The following is a 14,984-nucleotide window of genomic DNA, read 5'->3' as shown; positions in this document are numbered from 1 at the left end:
CTTCACAACTCTCTGCCTTAGAGTTTTAACTGTGAAGCCAATTACAGAAGCTGAGTGTTCCTTGACATTTTAAAGAGATAAGTGCTGTGAGACTGGAATCCAAAAGCAACAAGTCTTTCAAACTCAACCTTAAAGTTGCTTCTACAGCTGTTCCCAAAAATCACTTTAGGGCCAGTAAGGCTCTAAAGAAATTATTGCTCCTATTTCACAGTTCCTTCTGTCAGTCTATGTAACCACTGCATATACAAACCTTCATATTTAATAAGGCAGGCTGCCGTAATATTCTCTTAGTGGCCCGCCCTCTTTCATATCCAAATGGATTTGATCTGTCATTTCTTGGGTTGCCACATGAAAGTTTTGGAGAACTAGGTGGGTATCTTTCTGTGTCTACATCATCTTTGTTTATCTGGGGATTTTAACGAGACTTTATGTCGATAGGATTAACCATCACCTGATGCTGACTTCCTATTAACTAGAGCAGGCTCTCCCTCTAGGTAGCTGCTTTTGAACATTTCTCTTGAACCTAACCCATGTCAAATGGGTTTCCCATTGCCTCAGAAACAAGACAAAGTAGCACAAAAGTATTAAACATCACTTATTCCATCACTTGGTCTCTTCCTACTATAAGAATATAACAAAAATATTTGCCTTGCCATAATTAACCTTAGCAAAAATGAATCTAAAAGTCTTTTAAAAACTATATATATTGTGACTGGTGTCCCGACAGTTAGCTGCACATAACAGCGCCGACCATCACTCAAAGGCAGTTTAGTAGTTCCCCTGCTCCGTTTTCCTACCACATAGTGCTGGCAGCTGCACACTCATACGCTCTTAATTACAAGCTATCCCCCTGTTAAACAGTAAACCAATGGCACAGAAAAAGCTGCCCTTCAGAAACTCCCTCTTAAACAGTATTTCAATGTGAAACAAACACTCTTACCCTTCCTTTACGGGATCAGCTGCAAGCTTGCAGCCTTACCACATAACATGCTACTCAAACGAGGTTTACAACATGTAAAAGACCAGCTAACTCTCCTGTAACCAACCCAGACAGCATCTGCCACCATCATTGCTTTTGAGCTGCTGAATCTGCTTGACAAAGGAGACTTTGTGTTCTTTTAACCTGAAGAGGGGAGCTGGACTGGGACATTTGCCAGTTGCAACCTGTGTGTTTGTGTGCTAAAGATACTCCCCTTTTGAATAAAGTCTTGTGTCTGTACCTGCCAGTTCAGCAATGAAGATTTTGTACCTTGGAAACCTGATCCCTTCTTCCAGTCTTCTGTGCAACTCTGTGACCCAAGCTTGATAATATATTTACTGATTATAAAGTCATTCCACACACACCAGAACAACTTTTTTACTATTGAAGTTTCCGGCCAAGTTGTCTCTCTACATGAAACAGGGTAAAGTATTAATCAACAGCATGACTGCTGCCTGCTAATGTTAGAAACAAGTGTTCTCCATTTTGTAAATATTAGGGTGAAAAAGGTCAAGTAAGTGATATAGGATCTATCAAATATCATTCCATTTGCTTGTGCCGACTACAGAGTATTTTATTGGCCTCCTGCCTTTTTCAGTTTGTTCCTACAAATTTTTGCACTTTCAAGAAAGGAATCCTACACTTTGAAGCATTATAATTGTATTTGCCATGTGTGGCTTGGCATATAACGAAATCCATAAAACATTGTTAAAGCACCTGCAAACACTAATTTTAGCATGAATTATATTAAAAAAGAATTTTTTGAAAAGATGCATTCTGCTGATAAAACAAGACTTTTCTACATTAACTGAATATGCAACTGGCTGATTCAAAGAGTGGGAATTTTATCATTTAGACACACTGCATATATAGAGTTCTTAAAAGAAACTCTGAATAAAATACTAAAACGAATAGAGTCAGTAGAGCTACCAAAGTGCTTTATACTGGTTGCAAGTTGAATTTGCTCTTAGAAGAAGATGAGATAATCCCTGGAAGAAGTGCCTTAGGCTGAGAGTCCAGCATGCTTTATTTATCACAGTTTTATTGAGTTCACTATTTCTGATCAGCCAAGCGTGCAGATCAAAGAGCTCTTTGTGGCAGAGAAGTACACCCTTTGTTTTGGTCCAATGGTTTCTCTTTTTCAGTATTACTGTGATTTTTTTTTTTTCAGATGTGATCCCTTTTATTATTCCCCCATTCTATTAGTCCCATTGATAAATTTATCCAAGGGATTAAGACGTTCAACAAGCACAGCCAAAGAGAAGAAATAAACACATAACTTCAGTGTAAAATGATAGAATAATATGCTATAGGCAAAAGAAAAGCATGTAGTAAAAAAGTATTTATTTTAGTTGTATTTTAATTCATCCATTCTTTACAAAGGTACCACCTATATGGTGTGTGGTAGGAATAATATTTAACAGCTATATACTGTTCCCATTCTGTGTTGGATTTCTTATCTCTACCAGAGATTCTTTTTGTTTAGACTTTTACTAATGTATTTGTGATCAGGTGTTAATTAATTATTTAAAATAATTGCTTTTTAGACAAAAAGGTGTAGTCTGCAAAATTAACTATCATAAAAACAGCCCCTCAGTCAGATGTAATCAACAATGTGTACAAATTAAATTTGGAAGTGGTTTAGCAATCAAGGCCCAAAAAGGTGTAGAATGACATAGTGTAAATGGTAATGGTGTAAAGTATGGCAGGGCAGGCAGATAAAGCATTTCTGTAATATCCAATACTGTAATGAAATGAGATACCATTTCGTAAAATATGCAAACAGAGACTTTTTTATAGCATATGTGAATAGTTTCTATTCAAAATTTATTAACCTTTTTAGGAAAGCTTGACCTAAGCGCATAAAAGATTTTCCGGAAAGGTGAAAAATTTGATAACGTTTCACTTTCTCTCTGTAAATAGGCAAAATAGTTTAGCTCGATTGAAGTGTCAAAAATTCTTCTTGTTACTTCACCAACACTCTAACTACCTGTATATACCCAGATGTCTACTTGGGCATCAGTATTTGTCAGTTATAGATAGATAGATAGATAGATAGATAGATAGATAGATAGATAGATAGATAGATAGATAGATAGATAGATAGATGTTTTATTTGTCCTCAAGAAAAGCTGGGGTTTTTCTGAAGCTCTTTAAAAAAATAAACGCTTACTTAAATAGGTAGAGAAATTAGTAAGTAAACAAATATACACACACATATTGGTTAAAACACACACCATAATAACTATAAAGCAAAAAAAAACAAAGAGAAAGAAATCCTCTGACTTGGCACTCTGGACCACCGGAGGTCATAGCAAAGGAAAGAATTAAGACAAAACTGAGTGTCATTATGAACCATTCTGCACATCCTCTCTCTAATATGCTAACACTGAGGACTTTCATTGACAAATCATTCAGCAGAATTGTGTCAAGAAACGCTACCTGGGCTACCTTTATATCAACAGCAATATGCCTACATGGTGTCTCACTACAACTTTAACAGGCAAGTCAGAATTGTCTTCCTCTTTATCCATGGTGTATGTTCAGATCTTAGTGTATGTCTATGTATATTTATTTATTTATCTATCCTTGTATTTATTTATTTAAAGACCTTCAGTAAAAAGCCAAATTTCCCTCCAGGGACAAATAAACTTATATCTATCTATCTGTCTATCTATCTATTTATCATGAAAAGAAAACCAAGAAACAGGAAAAGGTTTGGTGTATCTATCCAGCATTGGGCATTAGCTCCCTGGTTGAAATAAGTTCTTTTGTAATTGCGGCATCTTAAGTAACCTGAACCTAAGTTGATATATTATAAAGAGGCAATATCCCTCCCTTAGTGATACGGTGGTAGGAAATCACATAAGAGAAAATAACTTAGCTTTCCTTAATGACAATCAACGCGGTATAACAGACGGGAAGCCATGACAAGACCTTTGTGTGGAGTCTGCCATTTTCATCGCTGTGCTGGAAGGATTTTCAGGATCGGATGACGTTATCTCCCATTTGTCTGTCGGCTTCAAAGGTGTGCCAGACAATGTTACAAGGCTTTATACTCTTCCTCCATGTACAGGGCCTTACTTAGGTAAACCATGCCATTCCAAACAAGGCAAAGAGAGGATTCAATTTCATGCTGACTTTAACACACATAAACAGTGCACGTTGCCCATTTGTCTTTATCTATCTCATCCTATGCTTGGCCTAGCAGTTCTAAATGCTGAGCCCCTTTGTACTAAATCTGTCTCAGCTGTGCATGTAGAAAGAAAAGAAAAACAGATTTAAAATATTTGCTCAGAGCACAGTGACATTAAACTTATATTCTAATTACAGAGTACCACCCGATACATTCAAAATTCCTACAAAAGGAAAAGTAATATAGCAAATAGTGAGAAGTCTCTTTGGACTGTGTCCAAATTGGGACTGACTAAAGAGGAAAGTGACTGTGTTTTATAGGTGGTGAGGAGGAAGGGGAGTGTCCACATGGTTGGAACCAAGAGCAGGAGTAGTGTAGGGTCTGGAATCGGAAGTAGAATCTGTAAGATTATGGAGGCTTCTGATCTAATGACCTATGTAAAAAAAATATATATGATTTTTCCCCTTGGGATTAATAAAATATCTATCAATCTATCTATGTAAGACAGAGAAGAGGCATTAGTATATCTAGTCAACCCTCGTTTTGGCATACCAGATCTAGTTAAGCCCATTGATTGCCTAGCATCCGCGCGTGTGTGAGACACTATCTGTAAATGTGATGTGCCATTTGCTCCAGCCTTGCCAGAATCCTACCTGGTATCTGATTTTGCTAAACTAGTCTTTGGCACCCACTACCCTGACTTAGACCTTGATAATGAATGGGTATATTTGTTTTAAAAGCATAATTTCCATTTTATCCAGACTGTCTTACCTAATGTAATATGCAATAGAACAAATACAAATAAATACATTTAATCAATAAGCTATGTTTTAATGTTTTTATTTTATGTATAGTTCTCTGAAATAATTTAAATAGTTATTATGCAATTATACACCACATTTAAGAATCTTTCAGTATCTCTCTTTGTTTGGATGCAGACTGTCATCATTTATTCTATTTATTTATTATTATACAGTAGCTCTGCTGTGGGTTGGCGCCCTGCCCGGGATTGGTTCCTGCCTTGCGCCCTGTGTTGGCTGGGATTGGCTCCAGCAGACCCCCGTGACCCTGTGTTCGGATTCAACGGGTTGGGAAATGGATGGATGGATGGATCATACAGCAGCTATACTTTATAGAAATATAAAGACACTTCAGCTGCTTCAAAATGTTTCTACTAGACACATGAAATATTTAAAACACTGTGACCAAACTTCTAACCCTTAGCACCCTGACTATGTTAACCTCCTTTATGTCTCTTACTAAATCTCCTTCAAAAAACGACTACTACCTACAAAAATCAAACATGGCACAACTTTGTTAACAATGTATCTTTTACCACAGAGTTCAGAAACACTTAATATGCTGACAAAGCCATTCCTGTCTCTTATCTAGATCTTGCCAATAAAAGCCAGCATCAAAAGTGCCAATAGAAAAAACAGGCTTCTTAACATGATTGCTACCTGAGATCTGCTGTTTTTCCTTATCTTAATTGGACCGTGATCAGTACAACCATGGGCAAAATAAAATTCATAATTCACATGGGGAGGTGAAAATATATATATTGCCTCGTTAATATTCTGCCACATCTGGAGATCAATGGCATGTTGTTTTGCTGATCAGTGAGTTTCCATCATTCCCTCCCCAACTTTCTAAAAATCTCACTTGACCTTTAAATTTCAATGGGTGATTTTGCTCATTCAATAAATAACTTCAGCTTTTAAAAGGAACACTGTTTCCTTATTCAACAAACAGCCCATTATTAAACCTAAAATACATTTTTGACATTTGCTTCTTTTAATACTCCTTGGCAAATTCAATCAGCTTTATACTTGAGGTGTTATCCTACTGTCGTTGCTGTTTTATCAGACTCTACTGTGTAACAGCCTTATGGACTCAAATGTCAGCAATTCAGAATTCAGGCTTCATGCATGAAGCATGTCAAAGGTCATCTCTAGCAACGAAGAACATTTAGTTTACGAATTAAACAATCTTTTTCCATTAAATCCCCTTTCCACAATTCGTAGCAGTTTAATTATTTGAGACATTGTTCATTTAATGCTACCTTTTCAAAATGAAGAAGCTTAGCCTCTCATGACTCAAGTAAAGCTGAAAATGGGTTCAAGTCTTTGTCTTTTCCAGTAAAAGCTGATCTGAAGAGGTAAAAGCTGTTATGGCTCTGTCTTCTGGAATTCCTACTGGAGGGGGCTGCTTTAACACTGTGATGGGACTTGCAAGTATAAGTAAATTAAAATCTTGTTGTATATGACACTATGCGACAACTCCTAAATAGCTTAATTCCCATTAATAGGAGAGTTTTACTTCTTGATGTTGCATTAAATAGTAACATGTACTGTATAGTTTATAGATATATACTGGATATATAAAGAAATTAACGAATTTAACACACTTTGCTAATTGTGTAAAATAGTAAAATAAACAGCAGTGAATGCACTTCTCTTTTACTTTTTTGTGTTGATTCTATGGTACCTTTATCAAAGAGTTATTCATCTTTGACACCCCTTAAATAAAAGGTGAAAAAAACCAAATCGAAATTAGTAAACAGCAAGAAATAAGCAAACGCAGTAACAGTCACAGATTGAAAATGATTTGACATCATACTCATTTTTTAAATAAGTAACACAATTCCATTTTTATCTACGAGATGAATGAGTGAGTGTAACATAAATATTCACGCAAGATTTATATAAATCAGAAATGCTCACATTTCATGAGTGGTTATACAGCATCAAAATACAAGACAGCATCAAAATGGAAATGACCTATCTTAAAATGTGTTTGCTAGGAAAGGAATTTGGGAGTGTTAAAGAAATTTTAAAAATTCAAAATATGTATTGTATGGCACAGAGGCTAATGTGTTTTACTTGTGGTTCATAAGTTCTTCCACCACTTCTGTCTATTTTTGTGACTGGCAACCAGAATGGCAACAAAAGCAACTTGCCATACAACCACACAAACCCCATAAATATAAAATGCTATAGACAAAGTAATAATTTCAAATTATGAACCAGCAGAAAGACTAACCTAACAATATAAACAAAAAAAAAAACATTGAATATTGAAACAACAAAAACCTAGATCCAATACCAAGATAGGATCTTTGTGATTAGCTTCCTTTTTGTGATTAACATTAGCTTGTGTTAGGGTTTTTTTTCAACCCATATACTGTCTGCTAGCTGCTTGTAAATCTTTTGTTAACTTGGCATGGGCAGAGGCATGGAGCCAGGAATGTCCAAAAAGGCCAGAAACCACAAAACAGTCCTACGAAGTAAAAGTAGGCCTCAAAACACAAAGTAGGCCTGAACTTCAAAGTCAGAAGTGGGTCACTCAAAAAAGACAAGCCTAAAAGTTTCAAAAGGAAAGCAATAGCACGTATGAGGGACATTCAATCATTTATCTATCTCAGTAGGAAAGAAAAGAGTTTTCAAAAAATGTTTGTTTTATTTTTCAATATAGTCCCTGACAGCTCAATAAACTTTATCCAGTTTTCTTGCAAACACTTTAACCTCTTTAAAAAAAAATCTTTGGTTTGACCTTCTAACCAGGACGTCACAACTCTCTTGATGTATTCATCACTTGAAAACTGCTGTCTGTGGAGAGATTTCTTCAAAACTCAGAACATGAAATAATATGAGGGAGTCAGGATTGTAGGGTGGATAGTTCAACAGCTGGAACCCACATTTTTGGATGGCAGCCAGTGATTGACGTGACTTGTGATCTGCTGCATTGTCATGAAGAAGCTTAGTTGATTCGCACAAGGACTCTCCTGACATCCTGTCTCTTGGAACTCGCACTGAGCAACAACTGTGCATGAGTAACCTTGAGACATGTCATAACATCCCAAGATTTGTTTCAACATGCCTGCTACTTTCTTTCATACTCAGGTAGATAAATTATTGAACCCCCCTCATATTATGATCATGGATCTAAAAAAATGTATTTTTGAAATCTGGGCAGAATCTGATAATCTATATGTCAGTCTATGGGTTCTGATAATCAGGGGTTTCGAAACTTAAATCAAAATTGAGTAAATCATGTTTTTAATACATTGAAAATTTCCTCATGTCTTGCTGCAATGCTTTTTGCTGGGTGCTTGCCATGTTGGAGTTTAATATATGTGATTTCCATGGCAGATCTTTGAGTGTGCACACACTGATGACATTATCACTATCAAAGGTATACAGTTTGAACCCAGGTAGTTCTGGGTTATCCAAATTTGAGAACAGAACACTGTACAGTGATCCCTTGCTATATCGTGCTTCGACTTTCGTGGCTTCAACCAATTGCGGATTTTAAATGTAAGCATAGCTAAATATATATCACGGATTTTTCACTGGTTCGCGGATATCTGCGGACAATGGGGCTTTTAATTTATGTTACATGCTTCCTCAGTTTGTTTGTCCAGTTGATTTCATACAAGGGACGCTATTGGCGGATGGCTTAGAAGCTACCCAATCAGAGCATGTATTACATATTAAATAAAACTCCTCAATGATATACGATATACTTCCCGCGCGGTGCTTGATTGTTTGCTTTTCTCTGTCTCTCTCACTCTATTTGACATTCTCTGCGCCTGACAGAGGGGGTGTGAGCAGAGGGGCTGTTTGCACAGAGGCTGTTTGCCTAGAGGATAGGGACGCTCCTCTAAAAAATGCCGCATACTTAAAAGCCCAAAAGCACGTATTGATTTTTTGATTGTTTGCTTTTCTCTCTCCTTCTCTCTCTCTGACATTCTCTTCTCCTGACACACATTCTTTGAAGAGGAAGATATGTTTGCATTCTTTTAATTGTAAGAAAGAACTGTCATCTCTGTCTTTTCATGGATCACAGTTTAAACTTTTAAATAAAGGGTGTTATTTCATGTCTAGAGGGCTCTAATAATGTTAACAGTGTGGGAGAGTTTATAAGGGCTTAAAATATATAAAAATAACTACACAAACATATGGTTTCTACTTCGCGGATTTTCATCTATCACGGGGGGTTCTGGAATGCAACCCTCGCAATCGAGGAGGGATTACTGTACTTAGTAAATTTCTAATCTTAAATTTTGGATTTTCCATTTACCACTCTTGCACTGATTCTCAACCTTGTTTCTTGCTTTCCATTTTGATGTCTGTTCAACCTGACTTTATGTTTTGACTAGTTTGTTTATTGACTAAGCTTTACTTCATGTCTTTTAAATTGTTTCCATATGTGGGTTGTAAGGCGCTAGGGGTCGTTGTTGTCCCTCTCAACCCAACAGACAGACACACAGGGTAAAATCACCAAGAAGATTTTTTTAATTCTTTCCTTCCTATTATAGTGCCCTCAAGCACCTCCACCACCATACACAGGCAAATTAACAACAATAAAAATAATAATAATCACAAATCTCTCCTCAACACCTCCCAACAAGCTCTGTCACATTCCTTCCAACTCTGGCTCACTTGCTGGGTCTCCTGCAGCCCTTTATATAGTCCTTGAACCAGAAGTGCTTCACCTCTTCCGTTCACATAACTTGCCAGCACTTCCAGGTCAGATAGAGAACTTGCTTTTTCTTCAGACCGGAAGTAATTTGGGGCTTCCGTCCTAGTGACTTTGGATTACTTCTGGGCTATCGATGAGGCATGGCTCCTCCGGTCCTCTCACAGCTCCTCCTGGCGGAACCAATGGTACCCAACGGGGCTGAGAAACCATACTTCAAGTCCCAGGATGCCTTGCGGGAACCCAGGGCACCATTATACTCCAGAGGAGCTTCCATCTAGCATTTTGGAGGAGACAATGTCCTGAAAAAGCTGCATTCCCCCATCCTTCCATCTCAGGGCTGTCCCAGCCAGGATGAGATGCCGGCCGTCCGCCACAGGGTATACCATGAGTCCCCTGCAAAAAAAGGAAAACAATAATATTTTTAATAAACTTCAATAACAAAGAAAAAAACACAAGATACAGACAGTCACTTCAAAAGAAGTGACTAAGATGGACCAAATAAAAATCCTTACCAAACAGCTATAACCTTTAACAAGAGCTTAGAATCTAAACCAGACAGTTAAAACAAGAACTTACAATATCCAAAAATACAAAAAATAAATCCAGGAATGGCAGCCATACAACATGAGCAAGAGCTAATGCCTTAACACTCACATGGGTCAAAAGCAATCAACCCAGCTGCAGTGTACGGAGGCCTTATCCCCATGGCTTCAATATATGAAAGGCAGGATACATAACAAATATTACTGACATAAAAGAGATCAAAGGAAATTTCCAAAATGTATGAAAAAACACAAAAAATGAAAGAAACAGATAAAATATTTACATTAAAAATACACCAAAATAAATGATAAAAACAACAAAGTCAATAAGTAAAGAATAGAGAAACTAAAGCCAGGGAGGGGACCTTGACTTAGGTTTGCCAGATGCCTGAGTAGCCAGATGACAACACAGAAAACAAGAAAAGAAGACAAAGCAGGACACGTTGAAAGTTTCACTCTGGAAATCTCCTAAGCAGTGCTTGAAGTGGAACCAAATAATAATGGTGCGGTGGGTTCCCCTTGTAGCATCAATTGTGCTGATTTTCCTACATTGTATTGAAATGGGGGGCAATTCCTCTTTCAGTTTCAAGAATATTGACAGAGCAGGGTGTTAAAACCATGAGGCGTTGATCTGCAACCATTTACTGCTGGTACTTTCCCCCTTTGATGGAATAGTGCTAGTGCATTATGCACAAGCAGGGCAGTTTCCAGGTTTTTAACTTTGACTGCTGGACATCTGGCAACCATACCCTGACTAAATTATAACAACATGTCAATAACATGGGCCCATGTGAAATGTTTAAAGAATTTTTTATTGCTAAATCATCAAACATTATATACTAAATAAATACAGTTATCTTCTATTAATATAGGTTGGCTAGATTTGGACTTATTTCATCAAAAGCATTATACACATGAAGAACTTTATATAATTATTTCTTTTTAAATCCTTCTATATCTCCAGTCACTTTAGTGGAAAGTTTGAGTAACTTAATTAAATAATATTAAAGTGTCATATGCAGATTTTAAAGTTGGTTGTAAGAATTTATAAGCCAAAACAAATTGTCAGAGAAAGCTTAAAGATTTCAACAAATGCAGACAAAGTAATTTAAGATCAGTCTTCCATTGTCTTCCATTTGGGATGAAAAAGTAAATAAAAACATATGCCTTATTTTTATTTGAGAAAAGAGGAGAGTATGAAAACATTTAGAAAATTATGAAACAACATATTGAGATGTATCCATCCATCAGCCAACCCTATATATCCTAACACAGGGTCATGGGGGTCTGCTGGAGCCAATCCCAGCCAACACAGAGCGCAAGGCAGGCATACATTCTGAGCAGGGTGCCAGCCCACCACACACGGGACAATTTAGGATCGCCAATGCACCTAACCTGCATGTCATGGAATTGTGGTAGGAAACCAGAGTACCCAGAGGAAACCCACACAGACACGGGGAGAACATGCAAACTCCATGCAGGGAGGACCCGGGAAACAAACCCAGATCTCTTTACTGCAAGGCAGCAGCGCTACCACTGTACCACCATGCCGCCCTTCTTGAGATGTATTGAATGTTCAAATGGTGCAAGAGGTTATATGTTTTCCATCCTGTGCAGAAAACCTTAAATGCATTTAAACTCTGTAATGGCACAGAAGTTGATGAACTATTTTGATACACATTTTAATCTTTAAAATTTTTTGTGTGCTGGATTTTAACTAGAATTCTAAAACTGTTTCATTTCATTTTCTGTATCAATATGCCACTATATTATATGAAGTATTTAAAAAACTATGTGCCTCCAAATACATTAGTATGCTCAGGTTATAATCCATTTTTAATATAAGAAATAGTAATTTCTGTCATTAATGAGTAGTTGTTATACATCATTTTCTAACATCATATGGACATATATTACCAAACAGGTCTGCTTACTTAAAGCCCACACTCATGACAGTTCAAAAGAGGCATAATATTAGGCAACATGTAGCTTACATGAAAAAAACAATCTGAAACAACGATACAAAATAGTAATTTAATAAATAGCAAATCAATAAAAAGTAAGAATTAGCCATGACTGGAAAAATATATTGGTATGTTTCAGAAAAAACTATCAATAACTTGCATTTTAACTGAGGGAATATATATATATATATATATATATATATATATATATATATATATATATATATATATATATATATATATATATATATATATATATATATATATATATCACGAGAAACCCTAAAAGTAATTCAATTGAGACTGCACATTTCCTAGTCAACTTTAAATACTTTAATTAGAGCAGCGCTCCCACAGGACTACTTAAAGCACATTAGCAGTATATTCTAAATATCATTATAGTGGGTTGTAGAGTTCAATATATTAGGATAGATTTTAATTTAAATGTTTATAATAATATGCACATATTGTGAATCTCCTGGAGGTTCTGACATTATAAATAACACATGCAGTTAATGAGAGTTTAAATATGGGTTGTGTGAGTTATTTAGGGAAATAAATGTTACAATTAAAAAAACATGTCTGGAGGTCAGTATGCTTCCAATTTCTTACATTTAAAAATTCTTTGTCCAAAGTAATGGAGTCTATACAAGTGAATACTTGCTTAACGTTTTTTGTATCTGAATGTATTTTCAAAAGACAATAGTGTACTCAGACAAGTCCCTGGCTATTTCTTCTTGAAATACTTTGTACTTTATTATGTATATTTTTATTACTTTCAGCTTTGAAAATTATTATGAAAGAGTTTTGATGAAAATAAACAATTTAGTCTCACATAGTTCATAACTCTCAATCAAATATTACTAAATGTAAAATTTAAGAACAGCATCCATGTTGCCCAAAATACTACATAAATCCTTAAAAATTAAAGTTGCTCTGAATGATAAAAGCACTATAACTACCCTTTGTAGAAGAAGCATTTCAAATGGCTCTTTCCATGCAGTAGTTGCTAAATGAAAATGAATAAGTTAGACATATAATAACAAATCTAAATAAGCTTTAAACGAAAGGTCCTTACGTACATGTAAATTGAAATATTATTTAGACAAACATATTATTTACTGTATTTTTTAGTTGTTGAAGAAATTCATGATCAAATCCAGATGGATAGTTAGGGAGAAAGATCTCTGAATGCTGGGTTCTTTTCTTATCCTCCTGCATTTTATCTTTCCTTTTCTTGTTTACTGCCGCTTTAAAGCATTTACCTTGTGTAATTTGTGATGATAGTTGCCCATTTTATATTTCAGACTCCTTTTCCATCCTAGCCACCCTGTTCCAGGACTTGGTTCTTTGATATAGGAATGTTTATGAACTGAAAGCTGCAGTGACACTCTCAATTTCAGTACATGCTGGTTATGCCTTCAAGCAGTACATAGTTTCTGTTATTTTGTCCATTACTTCCATTTTTATTTCACAAGAGACATTCAGTGTGGATTTTCCAATTTTCTCATCACCTTAATTTTCTCTTTGTAGCTGAAATTCAACATGATATGGGAAGCAAGGTATGGCAAATACAGCAGAAAAATGTTCTTCCCGTGGGCAATAGCTAGATGAAGATGAAGCCAGTGAAGATACACTTGCTGTGTCCAGGGAGTAGTCTGATATGTTAGCCTCAGCCTCAGTAGGTTGGATGACCACTTCTCAAAAACCTTTTAAAGTGGCTTTGTCAGTGAGAAGCTCATTTATATCAACAAAGTTGTAAACAGAATTACTAAGTTCATGGTCTTCATACTGGAGTAAGAACCTATTCTGATGTGTAGTTTATTACACAGTTTTTTCTTGAGGCCTTCTAATGATGAATGAGTTTCTGAAAAAATACAACCCAAAAACCTGGGCTAAGGATCACCTGAAATAACACTTTATACTCAAAAAGGAAACTAGTTAAAAAAAGGAAATTGGTAGAACATTGGATTAGTTTACATTGAAAACTAATAAATTGAAAATCAGAAAGCTTCTTCTAATTTTGTAAGCTCTGTTATGAAAACAACGCATTGTTCTGGAGATTTGTGAGGCATTTTGACTTGAAATGAACTGAGCAGAAAATGAACTGAGCAGAAAAGAGAGACAATGTGTATTCAAAAAGAACAACTGTGGATCAAAAACATTAAGAGCAAAAGATTATTTGTCTAAACAAAGGGTATAAAATTCCAGGGGCATGGATTGGATTCGGCCAACGGATCACTTAAGAGTGGCACATCTGACCAGTGTACATGTGATATATGGTCCACAATGTCCATTAATTTTCTTAAAGATCTCCTTTAGCATTCATTTCATATGTGGATTGTATCCATATACCTGTATAATTTAGCTGGATTACATTTACAACTGAAGGATCGGCATTCTAGGGGCGGATTGTCTCTATTGAATATTGGCGAGGAGTGGGTTCGATAGGGGGGGAGTCCTACCCTAGGGGTCTGAGGTATGCCAGGGGAGAAAGAATGAAGACGGGAGGACAACTGACCCCGAGCAGTCAGAAAGTGAGAACCGCAGCTGTTAGTGTCTCTGCCAGCTGAGTGAGCAATAGGTAAGCTGGGGAGATGTAGACAGATGTGCTGGGCTTGTCTGGCAGAGCACAAAGGACCCTATGACTGTTGGTTTACTCTCATTTTTAATTCTGATTATTAATTTCTCAGATTGTCGCCTGTTATTAAGGATAATTTATTTATTGAAAAGCTACACTTTTGGACATTGTTTTTTTGCTGCCTTTAATAAAAGCACTATGTTCACTTTCGTACGGTGGCCGAGAAGGGCAAAACAAATTTACATTTCACGAAACAAATTTATAACCATTAAGACAAATTTACAAAGGAAATTCAAAT

This window comes from Polypterus senegalus, chromosome 2, assembly GCF_016835505.1.
Source record: "Polypterus senegalus isolate Bchr_013 chromosome 2, ASM1683550v1, whole genome shotgun sequence".
Classification (NCBI taxonomy): Eukaryota; Metazoa; Chordata; class Cladistia; order Polypteriformes; family Polypteridae; genus Polypterus; species Polypterus senegalus.
The sequence above is the reverse complement of the archived record's forward strand: the minus strand, read 5'-3'. Positions refer to the sequence as shown.